Raw genomic sequence first — 14,118 nt, forward strand, 5'->3', positions numbered from 1 at the left:
AAAAACACTTCTGAGAGTTGGAAACCCACACAGGCTGTAGGAATATGTGCATTCACAGCAGCTAGTTCTTTAATGGCTTTTGTCTTAGTGTCTTCCTTTATAAAAAGGAGAATGATAATGTTGGTAATATGACTACATTGTAAGGTTATTTTTTATTTTTTATTTTTTTGAGACGGAGTCTGGCTCTGTCGCCAGGCTGGAGTGCAGTGGCCGGATCTCAGCTCGCTGCAAGCTCCACCTCCTGGGTTTATGCCATTCTCCTGCCTCAGCCTCCCGAGTAGCTGGGACTACAGGCGCCTGCCACCTCGCCCAGCTAGCTTTTTTTGTATTTTTTTTTTTTTTAGTAGAGACGGGGTTTCACTGTGTTAGCCAGGATAGTCTCGATCTCCTGACCTCGTGATCCGCCCGCCTCGGCCTCCCAAAGTGCTGGGATTACAGGCTTGAGCCACCGCGCCTGGCCCATTGTAAGGTTATTGTAGCATTTTGTCAAATATAAAAGGCGTGTCGCTCTGTACTTTGCATAAAGTAAGTGCTTAATCAATATCAGCTATTTATGTGTGTGTGCCTGTGTGTGTGCATAAAGAGATGTCTTGTAAGATGTTCCATCAATGTATTGACCATGGTTATTTCTGATTCATGGGATTTTAAGTAATTTTTACCTTTTTTGAACTTTTTGCTACAATTTGAATTTTCTCAATAAACATGCATTATTTGTGTAAAAACTATAAAGCAATTTTTAAAAAATCCATACTTAGCAATGAAACATTTCAGATAATGTAGTTGAGTGGGATGCAACTTTACTTGTAACATCCTTTCCAATGATCAGACTGAATAGTTAACCCTTCAGTGCTAAAAACTCTATTTCGGAAAAAGCTCCTTGTTTCACATTTTTCATAATTAAATGGTCTATTATAGGTGGGAGCTTTTTACAAAACAAGGAGTTCCTTAAAGGTAAGAAGAGTCTCCTCCACTGAGAATACATGGGCTTACAGCTTTGAAAGGATACATTTTTGATTTTTAGTCTGGGAGTCTTCCAACCAGTGTTCGTGGATTTTGAAGACAGAAGACAACAAAACATCCCCCAAGAGACTGTTAGCTTTACTAGGGTAGGGAAAGTATAATTCACCTTTGTATTCTCAGGGCTTGACACAGTGCCAGGCATGGAGTAGGTACTATATAAATATTTTTATATTGAATGAATAATTGAATGAATGAATGATAACTTTAAGGGCTGAGTTTCTGCTTGGGAGATGGAGAGAGTCACACCCTCTTACATACTAATATTTGAATAGGAAATTTAGAAAAATTAAACAGGAGCAAAGTAATTTTAACTAGGAGCACACATAAGACCAAAATTGAAGTAGAAAATTCAATGCCCTTTTATTGAAGGCCTACAGCACATGAGGCCCTGATCTACGTGTTGAGGACAGTTGTGAAGAGGAGCTTAATTACAGTGGGGAATACAGACTTTGATCAAGTCATGACATGTGGGAGGTGAGTCCCAGCAGGGAAAGAGCTGGATGCTTTGGCAGCATATGATGGGGGCACCCAGTCTAGGTAGGGTGCAGTGGGGAAAGCAGACATGGCCAGGGGAGGCCTTTGTAAGAAATTGACATTGAAGTTGAGACCCACGTTTGATGAGAAGGAGCAAGAAGAGTCAAGAGTGGCAGGCAAAACATTTCAGAAGCTTCCAAGGTGGAGAGATAGAACAAGCAAGGTGACCACACATACAATGATCCTAATCTGGGGAAGAATTTGCGATACGTGAGGAACAGAAAGAAGGTCAGTGTGAGCAAGGCACCTGCGAGAAGTGGGCCATGGCAGGGATCATGTCACTCAGGTTAGGGTCCATGTGGAGAAAGTCGGGGAGGAAGTTGGGATTTGATAGGAAGTGCAATGGGAAGATCTTGAAGAGCTTTACTGTGACAATAACCATAATCTTATTTATATCTTCAACATGGAATAGCTGTTGGGTGATAGAGGGCGTAGAGTGAGGGTGAGTGGAGGCAGAAGATAGTCCAGGTGAGAAATAAGGGTGACCTGGACTATGACCTGGGACTTTCTGTAGATAATAGACATAGAGAGAAGTGGATGGATTTGAGCTATGGTTTGAAGGTAAAACTGATAAGACTTGGCACTGGATTGAAAGCGAAAGGGCAGCCCTATTTAACTCTGGCTGTTCCATCTAACAGCAGCCATCCTTTCTCATCCCAGCACTCTCTCCCTCAATCTCCATTCATGGTTTTATTTTTCTACCAGGTACTTTTTACCATGGGACATATTAAGTTTTATTTTTTTTCTCACTATTAATAATCTGTTTATTACAGCTTTAACTTTTTTCTGTTTTGTTTAATGTTTTATTCCTGATGCCCCAAACATTCTTGATACATATTAGGTATTCAATAAATATTTATTGCCTTATTGAATAAGGGCATTAATTTAATAAATGAATAAGTAAATGAGGGTCAGACAACATAAGTGAAGAATGTTTTTAGTTGGCTATTGCTTCATAACAAACAAACCTAGAATCTCCGTGGTGTACAACAACAGACATTACTTTTTCTTACTCTTGGGTCTGTGAATCAGCTTGGGTAGCTGTGCTTCAGGCTTGCAGGTCTGTTGAGCTAGGCTCTGGACTGTGGGCTGGGATCCACTCTGCTCCATGTGTATTTTCATCTTCCTTTGACCAGTGGCTACCTGGAGTCTGTTCTTCTAAATGGTAGGTGGCAAAAGTACAAAAGACCAAATTCAATTTCAAATGAGCAAGGAAGCATATTTCACGTTCTCTAGTGGAAGATACTGCATGGCAAAGGGTATGAATGTGTAATTCCACAACAGGGAGAGATTGAGGGTTAAAGACCTATAATCCAATCTTCCATTATGACAGCTAGGTATGGCTTGAACAACTACATGGATGGAACTGCCATTTATTGGTATGGGGAAGACTGGAGCAGGAACAGGTTGGGGAGAGAGGATAAAAATCAGGAGTTCAAATTTTCACCTGATAAATCCAGTAGGACTGCTGATGACAGGAATCACAAGTGGTAGAAATGTAGCTGGCTTAAGCAAAAGCAGAATATACTGGTGAATGTAATTGCGAAGTCTAAGGAGGATCTTCAGAGCTTCAGGTACAGCTGGACCCAGGGACTCAAAAATTTTTGTCAAGGATTTGACTTAGCTTCTGTTTCTTTGATCTGTTTCTCTCTTTTGGCTTTTTTTTCAAGCAAACTGCCTCCATATGGTGGTGAGATAGCTCCAGGCAGCCTCAGAGTCACCCTTAGCTTAGCAATGATAGTAAAAAGAAGGACTTTTCTCTCTCAACATCCATATATCAGTTTAAAAGATGATACTGTTATTTTGCTTATGTCATATGTCCATTTATCAACCAATCACACTGACCTGGGTAGCTGGGGCACTATGATTACCCTCCTGGGTCATGTGCCCGTCTCTGGGGTAAGGTATCTTGTACTGTAGTTAATATAGTAAGGAAATGATATCACAAAGAAAGCAGGAAAAAGAGGATTGGGAGGTATCGGGGCAGACAAAATCCAAACTACTGCAGTCTGGTAGAGATGGTAAGAGGGTAGTTGAACTTATGGGTCTGGCATTCATTAGCCACGTTCAAGGTGGAACCAGAAATTTGGGAATTATCTATAACAGATGATACTAGAGGCCTGGGAGTGAATAAGATTACCGATTGGAGGATGAAGAGAAGAGAGTTTATTGTACTGTAAAATGAATACACATTTTATGTGACAAATAGATTTGCCAGTTCATTCTTAGAAATTGCTGGCATATCAGGAGAATACATGTGTTTTTTAAAATAAACACCTGTATAGCACTTACTATGTGTCAGAAACTGTTCTAAGAACTTTGCAAGTCCGTATGCATGTAATCCTCATAATTCTGTTAAGTTGATACTATAGTTATACCCATTTTACAGATGAGGAACCTAAGGCAGAGATTAGATTAAGAAACTTGTGCATAGTCAAACAGGTAGTGAGATAGTGTTCAAACGAAGAAGTCTGGCATTGGAGTTCTCATGATTAAGACTTCATGTAGTTAAAGAGCTTCCTAGAGAACATGAAGTTTTCATCTCTTTCCCCTCTCCTCAATTCCATAACACTTTCAGATTTTCACCTGCTGCTCTGGATTTGTGGTGGGGTACACATGTGGTTTGGCTCATCTGAGACTATGTCTCTGAGATGAAAACTGAGAAGGTAGAACCCCGGAGGTTATTCGAGTTAACTTGGGGGGTGTTCACCATCAGGAGAAACAGATGCTGTTTAAGTCATGAAGAAATGAGTGTTCGCTCCAAGGCCTGCTTCAGAAAGCCTCTTTGTTTTATGACTCTGGGTGCAAGCAACCCTTTTAATTTTGTGTCTTGGATTCCAGCCATAGGAGGCCTTCTTTAATGTGGCAGATGGCTGGAGACAGGCAAACCAGGTTTCTACACTCTACATTAAGCTGCCTTCCCTAGAGAGGAATCTCCTAATTATGTTGCTCTGAAAAAGAGAAGAAAAGATACCTTAAAATGGACACATTAAACTTATACCACGTGTAAAGTAACCACCGTCTTAAGCATCTGCAAACATGTGAAGGTCAGGAAACCTTTGAGAATCTGATGAAAGCTATAGGTTTGTTCTGCAGAAAATTTGTATGTAGGTATATACACAAAAATGTGCACACTAATTCCCGGGGGTGGGGTCACGGATTCTCTGACATCCATCCCTGAAGCTTCAAGGAGTCTGTGGCTGCCAGATTCTTGTGCTTTGAGTGGAGGCAGCTGTCATTCTTTTACTTTTTCTTTTTTCAATACATTATGATCTCAACTTCTGAGTTATGAAAATAAAGGGTCTGTGGATTATAAGGGAAGCGTTTCACACCAGAACACCAAAATTTTACTGGGAAAAAACTCCTTTCAAATATTGGATAAAATTACTTTTGCATATTCTCTGGTCAGCCTGGAAGCTTGGCTCATTCTGTTAAAGAATGACATGAAAGCTCTTCTGACAAATATGATGAACTTTTTCTTTCTGGATTGTGGGGTGTGCCTCTGCACATCATGTCCTTGGAACCTCACTCATCTCAGAACTCCTCAGTTGAGTTCTGGTTTCTGCACTATTTCCAATATTAAGAATTGGGTGCAGTGGGCAGTCTGTCAATTAAAGAATAACACAGAATTCTCAGAATTTGGAAAGGAAGCTTTATTGTTTCCGAGGACTGTGCTGGAGGAGTCATACAAACTTTGCTATTTTTTCCTCTGATATCCATTTGCCATGATTGTCTGAGGAAGGGAGAAAAAGTCTTTGAAGTGGCTACCAGGATCCTTTGCAGATCTCTGGGATGTCATTCACTCATGCTTCTATGGTGGGTGACTCCTAACATCATCACATTCTTCCAATTCTCCCAGTAGGGTATGCAGTAGTCATATAGGCAAAGCTTTCTGAGTTACAGCAAACTATGAAATTAACATATTTATTAAAGATTTTCAAACCAAAACCAATTTGCCTCAATTACCACACATTTTAAAATAAAAAATACGATAATATTTGTAAATTATTCCAGTTCTTCATCTTCCATATATTGTCTCACCTTTACCAAAAGTTGCCTCCTTCTTAGACCTGAAAAACTCAAGGTGGGAGTAGGTCATGGGCTAAACATTTAGGCTAGTTCCCTACATCAAATTGATAATATAAAGATTATTGAAAAAATTCAAAGGAAAGGATCATTTCTTCCATAAACATCAACCCAACCCAAGAAAAACTATTTGGGATTTAAATCAGGGTTTCTCAACCATAGTAAAACTGACGTTTTGGGTTGACTAATTTTTGGTAGAAGGAGGCTGTCCTGTGCATTGTAGGGTGTTCGGGAGTGTCTCTGGCCTCCACTCCCTAGATGCTAGTAGCACCGCCCTCCTAGTTGTGACAACCAAGAACATCTTCAAACATTGCCAAATGTCTCCTGGGGGTGCAGTCACCCTTGGTTGAGAATTATAGGCCTAAATTGTACAGAAATGGGTTTCTCTACAAGTAAAGTAAAATTGAGTGTTGGAGTTGCTTTTATCTGGTCTTCTTGATCAGGTGAATGGCTGAACAAAAGAAGCAATTTGTCTATTTTGATGTCCCACTGACTATGTTGATCTGTTCAGATCATCCTGTTCTACATTTATTCTTAGATCCCATTTGATTGCCAAAAACAGGGACTTCCTTACTTCATTCTTATGGTTCTGGGATGCCTATTCATTTGCCATTTTATAATGTTTTTGACTATACAGATATTTAGTGATCCCTCTGATTTTCTATAGCCTTCGAGGTCTAGGTAATTTCTTAGACCTTCAGAAGGCTGCTGGTTTGGTACTAAAATCTCCAGTCCTCCCTTCTATGTTATCTCTTCCAACTTTAGACCTAAGCTGAGCTCAAACAGCAATTTGGAGAGGTTGGAGTCTCTGGTTGATTTGATCAGTATGTGGACACATAACTTAGGAAGCAAAACTGTTGGCTATGAGATTACATATGTGATTATGAAAAGGAATCTTGTAATCACAAATTCTTCTGACATATGTACAGTGACTGCAAAACAGCAAATACTTTGTTTTGGGAAGGATTTTACTGGCTGTTTGAAGTGAGGAGTATCTCTACCATACAAAATATTTAAACCAAATTGTTATGTTCTATAATGTTCAACAAAGCACTCTGCAAACACCAGTTCTGGAAAAAAAAAACCGTATCCTCCAAGGCAGGATTATATGCACTTCTGGGAGTTGTAAACCCATGCAGGCTCCAGAAATATTTGCCTTCCAAGGGCTGGAAACTTCTGAATTAACAACAAATAATCAGTGAGTGTGACAAAGAGTTAAAGTACACAGACTTTACTTTCTCAAAGTTTATGATGTAGTAAAGAAGTTTAAGATGGAGACCTGAAATTGCAAACTGGTGGCCAGTAGGCTAAATCGGGACCATGGATTTGTTTTGTTTGGCTTGCATGCAGCTGGCCTCCAGAATGTCTAACAGTGAGAGGAAGGGGGCAGGAGGGTGGGGGGTGGCGGGAAGGAGACAGGCAAAGAGAGAGAAAAATAGAAAGAAGTTGCTAAACAGATATAATTGAGATTTTTGCATAAAAATCTAAATTTCCAGCTTTGCTTGAAAAATCAGAATATCTGCCAACACTGGGCCCTTATTCCCACATTTCCCTATGGTAACAGTTGGCTGGAATGAAATAGCAGTGACCCCTTTGGTCTCTGGAACTAGACACTCGCTCTCTGGTCTCTTCCCCCACTTCCCCTTTACTCTTTTACTAGGCCTCTGTCACCATTTGAGATGGCCACCCCTAATGCAGAGACTTCTGGAACATTTATTTAGTTTCTTCTCCATAGAAATAAACTTCTAGAGCCTGGAGCAAAACAGCAGCTGAGGCATTTGTGTGTCAGATGAGATGACCCTGGCTCAGGCCATGGAGGTGGCAATTGAGGTGTGAGAAATGGTCAGATTTAGGATATAGTTTGAAGAAAGAGTTAGTAGAATTTCCTGATGGATTTGATCAGGGTGTGAAAGAGGATTCCAAAATGACTCCGATTTTGATTTTTACTTATTTTAAAAAGAAAACCTATAATAGAACATTGGAGAGCCAGTATTGACCTTTTAAAATAAAAACAAAAATATTCAAAAGCTTTTTCTTACTAGCACTCTTCAAAGCGGGTTTGCTATGTGGTACCAATATTATATTCTGGGAAATGCTGACAGTTTTGGAAATTTGGAGGAAAAAGCATTGAGAAGAGCTCCAATTACTAAGAAAAGAGAATCCAGGAGATGGGGTGGTGTATATAAGCCTATGGATGGCATCTCTGCACCTCAGTGGCCCCACCTGTCCAGGGGCTGGGTCCCCACGGGATCTCCCTCCTCACAAGGAGGTGGAGAGGGAATGTGTCTTGAATAACGGGTTGCAATCCAGTGTATGGACAGTCCCAGTCCTGCAACTCCAGGGTGGGCACTCGCTCCATTTCCATAGGCCCTCAAGGGTTCCAGGATTGCCCCGTGGGAGGGGTTTCAGTGCTGCATCTAGTAGAAGCTGTAAGATGCTCAGAAACATGTTTTGAAGCTACTTTGCACAGAAAGACGATTCTTCATTCAGATTTGTATTACAAATCAACAAAAGTAGCTAAGTAGTATCTGAAGATGTTTTTGTTTACACTTTGTATATGACAGAAAATCTCCAGTTGTCTGTATCAAGGACAATTACTTAATTTATTACAATGTATGCTGATTTGGTTAGTGGAAGCTACTAGCGGCTACTGTGGTGGTGGTGGGAGCTATCTGACTCCCATTGCCAGGCCTGGCCATCGACGCGAAGGCCTCCAGCTGATCGGAAGTCGGCGTTGGCCGGCGCGGAGCCAGGCGCGCAGGCTTCTTTCAGCAGCCCGGGCAAGACACCCCTCCCTCGGTCCCGCAGCGGTCAGTCGTCCTCTGGCGCGCATGCGCCGACCCCAGCGGGCGTCCTCCCGGGCTCCCTTTCCCTCCCTCCCTCATCCGGGTCCTGGGCGAGCGGGCGCCGTGCGCGTGTCCCGCGCCCGAGCTGCTAATAAAGTTGCAGCGAGGAGAAGCGCAGCGACGGCGTTGGGAGAGGGCGCCCAGCCGGCCCGTGAGTGAGTGAGGGTCCCCGGCACGCGCGGGCGAGCGGAACCAGGGGCTGCGGGCTCTTCCCCGGCGGACTCGGGCGGAGGCGGGGGCGTTGGGCCGCGGACGGAACGGAAACGATCCGGGGCCTGTCGGGCGGGAGGTAGGCCGAGTCCTGGCCTGCCGGGGTCCCGGCTGGCGGACACGGTGCGGCCCAGCGGCTGCGGAGGCCTCGCCGGCTGGCCGGGGCTTCCTGAGGCGGGGCCGGGGCTGGCCCTTGTCCCAGCCCCGCCGTTACCGCCCAGACTTTGGAGAGAGGCGTCTGGGACGCCCTGGAGGGGACCCCCTGACCCCGCTCTGTCCTGGGGAGCGGTTTGCTTTCCTAACTCGTCTGATGTACCACCCTCGATACACACCCCTGATAGGACTGCGGTTCTCGGCCGGGCAGCCTGGGCTGCTGCACTGCAAAGTTGTCCAATGGCTCGATGAATCCCTGCTGCCGTCGCTTTGTGTTTCAAAGATAAGGATCCGCGCTTATCGGTGGGAATTACACTCTGGGCAGTTGTGACCGGCTACTGCAATCAGCTGGTGGTTAGACCTGGTTTCCGCCCCTTGCCATGTCAGTTTGCACCACTGCAAGGATTTCTTCTACTTCATGTAAACTCTGTGCTGCAAAGAGAATGCCAAAGCAGCGTCTTTTTGCCGTCATCATATTCAGCCGCTGGCCGGTTCCTATACTTTAATATCAGGGCTTAAATTAATATTCCAGTCTCTTCCCCTCCCCTTTTCCCCTCTCCCCCTTTCAGCTGCTGTTACTACGTGGAGTTTGGAGCCTAAGCTTTGAAAACTCCCATGTGGCGCGCCCTTCTTAAGTCTGAGCATGCTCAGTAGCCAAAACAGATTTTTTGGTTGCAGAACTCAGGCGAGGATAGTCGGGGTATTTGGACGTTTGACGGCTTCCTAACAGAATGTTCCGATTCTGGTGGTGATGGCATTGGAGAATGGAGCTTAGGCTAGCCTGTAGGTGAGGAATGGCTGAACACCCTGAGCCAGATCTTTATCTTGATTGTAAAGACAATGTTTCCTGACCAACTGGAGCTTTGGGGGGGTGGTGTTGCGGGGGGAAGAAGCAGTTTTGGCTGCTTGTGCATTTAAATGGGTGTGGTGCTAAGTATATCTTGTTTACCTTATCTTTCTGTGGAAAAGTTTTGATGTCTAGGTTTGTCACATCATGCCTGTTGCCTAGCACTACCAAAAGAGTTCTTATCTAGCAGCAAAGATTGGATAGGTGGAGGTTGTGGCTTGGCCTCACAGACGTTGAGAGGAAAGGATACTTGGGTTGCGTTTTTTAAAATTCGTATTTAAAACTAGAGTACTTGAATTTCCACAGAATACCTGAATTGCCCAGAGTGAATTAGTTTTTAATTTTAATTTGAAAGACAAAAGTTTGAAAACCTTAGTCCCAGTAGGTTTAGTAACATTCCAAATAACTTACAATTTCTGCTAGATGCCAATGCAGTAGTGTCCGTTGTGGGGAAAACAGTACCTACACTCAGTGTGACAGTTTCACATTTATTGATCCAAATATCGTTATGAAATTAGTGTTCCAAATTCCATAAGGAGCTATCTGCAGATGTGTAACAAATTATTTTGATCTTTTATTCCTTTGGTAACTATTAATATTTTTTTCTCTACGGTGAAAATTGTAAAAATACAAAACTTAGAAGAGACAATTTAACAAAACTTAATCTTCATAAAGGTTGTAGATATTGTGTTTAGATTTATAAAGTTTAATTTTGATGATTATTTGTATGATTGTTCTTATACATCTTCCTTTCCTTCCCTCTCCACATTGCTGCTCCCTCAGTCTTTTTTACATTGCTGCTGTTAATTTACCCATGTACCTTTGTTAAAAATACCTCATTCATCATTTTGTGCATTCCTTTCAGATCATAGCTGAAATAAGCAAGAAAAGTTAGATTAACCTTCTCAACTGACTTTTCTCTCAGGTTTTAAAGGCATCCACATGATATGGTCTAGTTAAAAGGAGGAAGAGAGCAGCAAACTGGAAAAAAAGAATAAAATATTTTCGTAGGTTCTGTACAGATCTGGTAGTATTATCTGCGTGTCTGGTTCACTGTGGTAGGCGCCACAGAAATGGGTAGATTGATAATGTGTTGCATTTCTTTCCCCTCTGGCAAAGTCAGCTATTAATTTCAGTGGGAGACAGTGGCAGAATGTTGTTACTAATGAGGTTTGAATCAGATTGTTGTTTACTGTTGGTTATGTAACATGTTGCTGGGAGTATTATTAAAAGTTGCATTCTGCAGCAAAGTAGAGGCAAGTAAATTCTGCTTACCCTCTTCACTGGGTTTTAATTCTTGGCTGAACCTGAAGGCACATTAGACTACAACCATAATTATACCTGGGCAGCCTGTCTGTTTCCTGTTTCCATCATGAACCCAAACATTATGATTTGCAATGATGATCTTTTTTGTCCTTTGTATTGAACGGAGGCAGTGTGTTTTCTCCCTCTACTGAAAACAGATTTGTAACTTGGTCAAATTAAAGATTTTAGTGTTTTGAAAACTAGGCAGTAAAATACCAGTTTTTCATTTCTTAATACAGTAACTTAAATTGAAATACCATCTAAAAAAATCTATTTCATATATATTCTTTGTATTTGTAAATTTTAATATTACTAGTACTTTGTAGAGTTAAGGAAACTTTTTGTTTATGACATATCAGTGTTTATTATTACCAGATGTATATGTTGGTCTAGGCAATGAGCCACACATCTGGGTGAATTTCAGAGCTGACTTGAGTACACTTGATGATATAGGTGTCTATTCTCTTGGTTTATCAGTCTTCTCTATTTTTATTTCTAGAGGGTCTATGTTTCTTGTATCTGTCTGTCTCTCTCTGTGTACACTAAGCACAAAGAAGAAGGCAAATAGTTTATTTCTTCAGGTGTTACAAGCAGCTTATATGCTATGGTTTGCCAGTCTACTCATAAGGTCAAAGTCATTGAGTAAGATTCCCTTTTATAAGGGATACTAGTAGTCTGAGGAATGATTCTTATCTCTACCAGTCTGGATATTCTAGAGAAAAGAATACCTGGGAAGGTAGGGCCCAAGGAAGCTGGGGTGCAATATAGAGCGCTTTCCCATCAAAACAGATGATGAAGGACCCCTGGAAGCTGACCCGTGTCTTCCCCCTGCCCGACGGAGTCTTGCTCTGTCACCCAGGCTGGAGTCCAGAGGCGCGATCTTGGCTCACTACAACCTCTGCCTTCTGGGTTGGAGGAATTTTCCTGCCTCAGCCTCCCAAGTAGCTGGGATTACAGGTGCCCGCCACCACTCATGGCTAATTTTTGTATTTTTAGTAGAGACGGGGTTTCACCATGTTGGCCAGGCTGGTCTTGAACTCCTAACATACTTTGTTTTTTCCACTTCTGAAGTTGATAGAATAATAGTCATCGGAATTTGCAGTTCATTGGTGTTGTCATACACTATTTACCTCTAACCAGAACTCTGAATCTGAGAAGTACGTTTACTAAATGGGAGGTCAAGATTTAGAACTCTTTTGGAAGAATTGTTAAAAACTAGATTGTTAAGACTAATCTCGTAGGCCACCTTCATATTCTAACAGCCTTTGTTGTTTTCCAACTTGGAAAGATGGGGTAATTACAGAGTTCTTAGGTTTTTCATAAAGTATCAGCTGGTTCTGGGCTATTTATTTGAGAGTATCTCTCTCTGTAGCCCAGGCTGGGATTCAGTAATGTGGCCTTGACTCACTGCAATCCTGCCTCCCGGGTTCAAGTGATTCTCCTGCCTCAGCCTCCTGAGTAGCTGGGATTATGGGCACCCACCACCACATCCAGCTAATTTTTTATATTTTTAGTAGAGATGGGATTTCACCATGTTGGCCTGGCTGGTCTCGAACTTCTGACCTCAAGTGGATCTGCCTGCCATGGCCTCCCAAAGTGCTGGGATTACAGATGTGAGTCGCTGTGCCTGACTGGGCTCTTTATTTACTTTTGATTTTTTTTTTTTTGCCTTGGGCAGCTAGGTGGGGAAGTTTTGGGCCCAATTCTAGTAGAGTGGTGTTTTCAGTGACTTTTCTTTCTCCTTTTACTGTATCCTAACTTGGTTGAGATGATATTTTGCAGAAGGAGTTCTTTATTAAGTCAGTTCTGTATGTGCAATACTATAATTGTAATTCACTTTTGGAAGCTAGTTATTAACATACATTTTGTAAATAGGTTTTGCTCTTGAATTTTTTGGGATCCCCCCTCATCTCTTCCTATAGCGTATATGTAATTTATAGGCTGGTACTCTATAGAAGTTTGAAAATGACTTGACCTGTTAAGATTTTAGCAGGGTTTTTTTCTTTCGATATCCATATATGTTGTTTTGTTATACTGAAAATAATATTTAAAAACTAGTGTCCCATTCGCACCTTTTCTCTGAGCATAGCAACTGGAGTCTTGGGAGGAGTCTTACATTTTTCAAATTTAACTATGATCTCAGAATATGGCTGGTGTTTTCAAGGCAAGTTTTGTTTTGTTCAGTTTTGTTTTCATGATGTGTTAGGATCTGCCTAGGATCCTATCTGGTAGGCTGTATAACTTGAGATCTAGTTATTCTGGTTTGTGTGTTCCCAGGAAGAGGGAGTTCTGCAAAAATATTTAAAAGCCAGTCTTCTTCTATTCTTCTTAGTCACATCTTCTGCCCACTTGTCTACTTTACTCATTGACCATTTCTTATTCTTTGGAGTTGAAAGTGTAAGTTAAGTGAATGGTGACACTAGAGCTGAAAAGGTAGCCAGAGCTATGTTTATTCCCTTTTCTTCTAAGCAGGGAACTTGAACTCGGGGTGCACATGAACTATCTGGAGAACATCTTCATAATGCACTGTAATATATGTCGTGTACACAGGTTAGCTCTTTGTGCTCCAGAGACACATTTTACAGTCATGATTTGGTATCTGCATTTGATGGTTTTATAATTTAAAGGAAATCACTACAAAGATTGACCAGCTCTGTGTCTGTTCCTGTGCCTACACGCCTGTACAAGCATACTCAAACACATCTGGTAGCAATGTAGGAAATCTTGCAGGCTCTGTGAGGGTGAGTGATACATTTAGATCAGGGCCTGTTTAATTAGGGGACTTAGGGGAGCAGGTGAAGCTTAAAGAATGATTAAAAACTGGGAAAAAAAAGTCTGGCTGTGGGAGATAATAAAGTAGAGAATTCTGTGGGCACAGAGAGAATAGGCAAGAAGATTATGCAGTGAGAAGTATTGGGAATCATGAGTTCAGCTCCTGAAGGGCTTTGAAATCGGCTATGAGAACTTCTGATGTCTTTGGAAATCGGGAGCCACAGTTGAGGAAAGTGGTGATTTAAATGTTTCTCTGTGAAAATAATTTTGGCGCCCATGTAATTGTATCCTGTCTTTCTTGTAGATGTTCCTGTAAAGAATAGGATTTCTGAATCTAGAAGAGCT

General features: G+C 41.9%; 1 protein-coding gene and 1 long non-coding RNA gene across 4 annotated transcripts in view; one reads left to right on the top strand and one right to left on the bottom strand.

Annotated features, from left to right (window-relative positions):
• Positions 1-5,186: 5,186 nt before the first annotated feature.
• LOC105506955 lies at positions 5,187-10,565 on the bottom strand. Its single transcript, XR_001001020.1, has 2 exons — positions 9,029-10,565; positions 5,187-5,461 (listed from the first exon to the last, which is right to left on the bottom strand). It is a non-coding gene; the product is annotated as an uncharacterized LOC105506955 (long non-coding RNA).
• Positions 8,524-14,118, top strand: part of SMAD5 (SMAD family member 5) — a 49,437-nt gene continuing 43,842 nt past the window's right edge. For all 3 annotated transcript variants that reach the window (XM_011935261.1, XM_011935259.1, XM_011935260.1), the window contains exon 1: positions 8,524-8,641. The gene's annotated coding sequence lies outside the window, so the exon portion shown is untranslated. The remainder of the gene's footprint in view (positions 8,642-14,118) is intronic.

Source organism: Colobus angolensis, unplaced genomic scaffold (assembly GCF_000951035.1).
Source record: "Colobus angolensis palliatus isolate OR3802 unplaced genomic scaffold, Cang.pa_1.0 Scaffold142, whole genome shotgun sequence".
NCBI lineage: Eukaryota > Metazoa > Chordata > Mammalia > Primates > Cercopithecidae > Colobus > Colobus angolensis.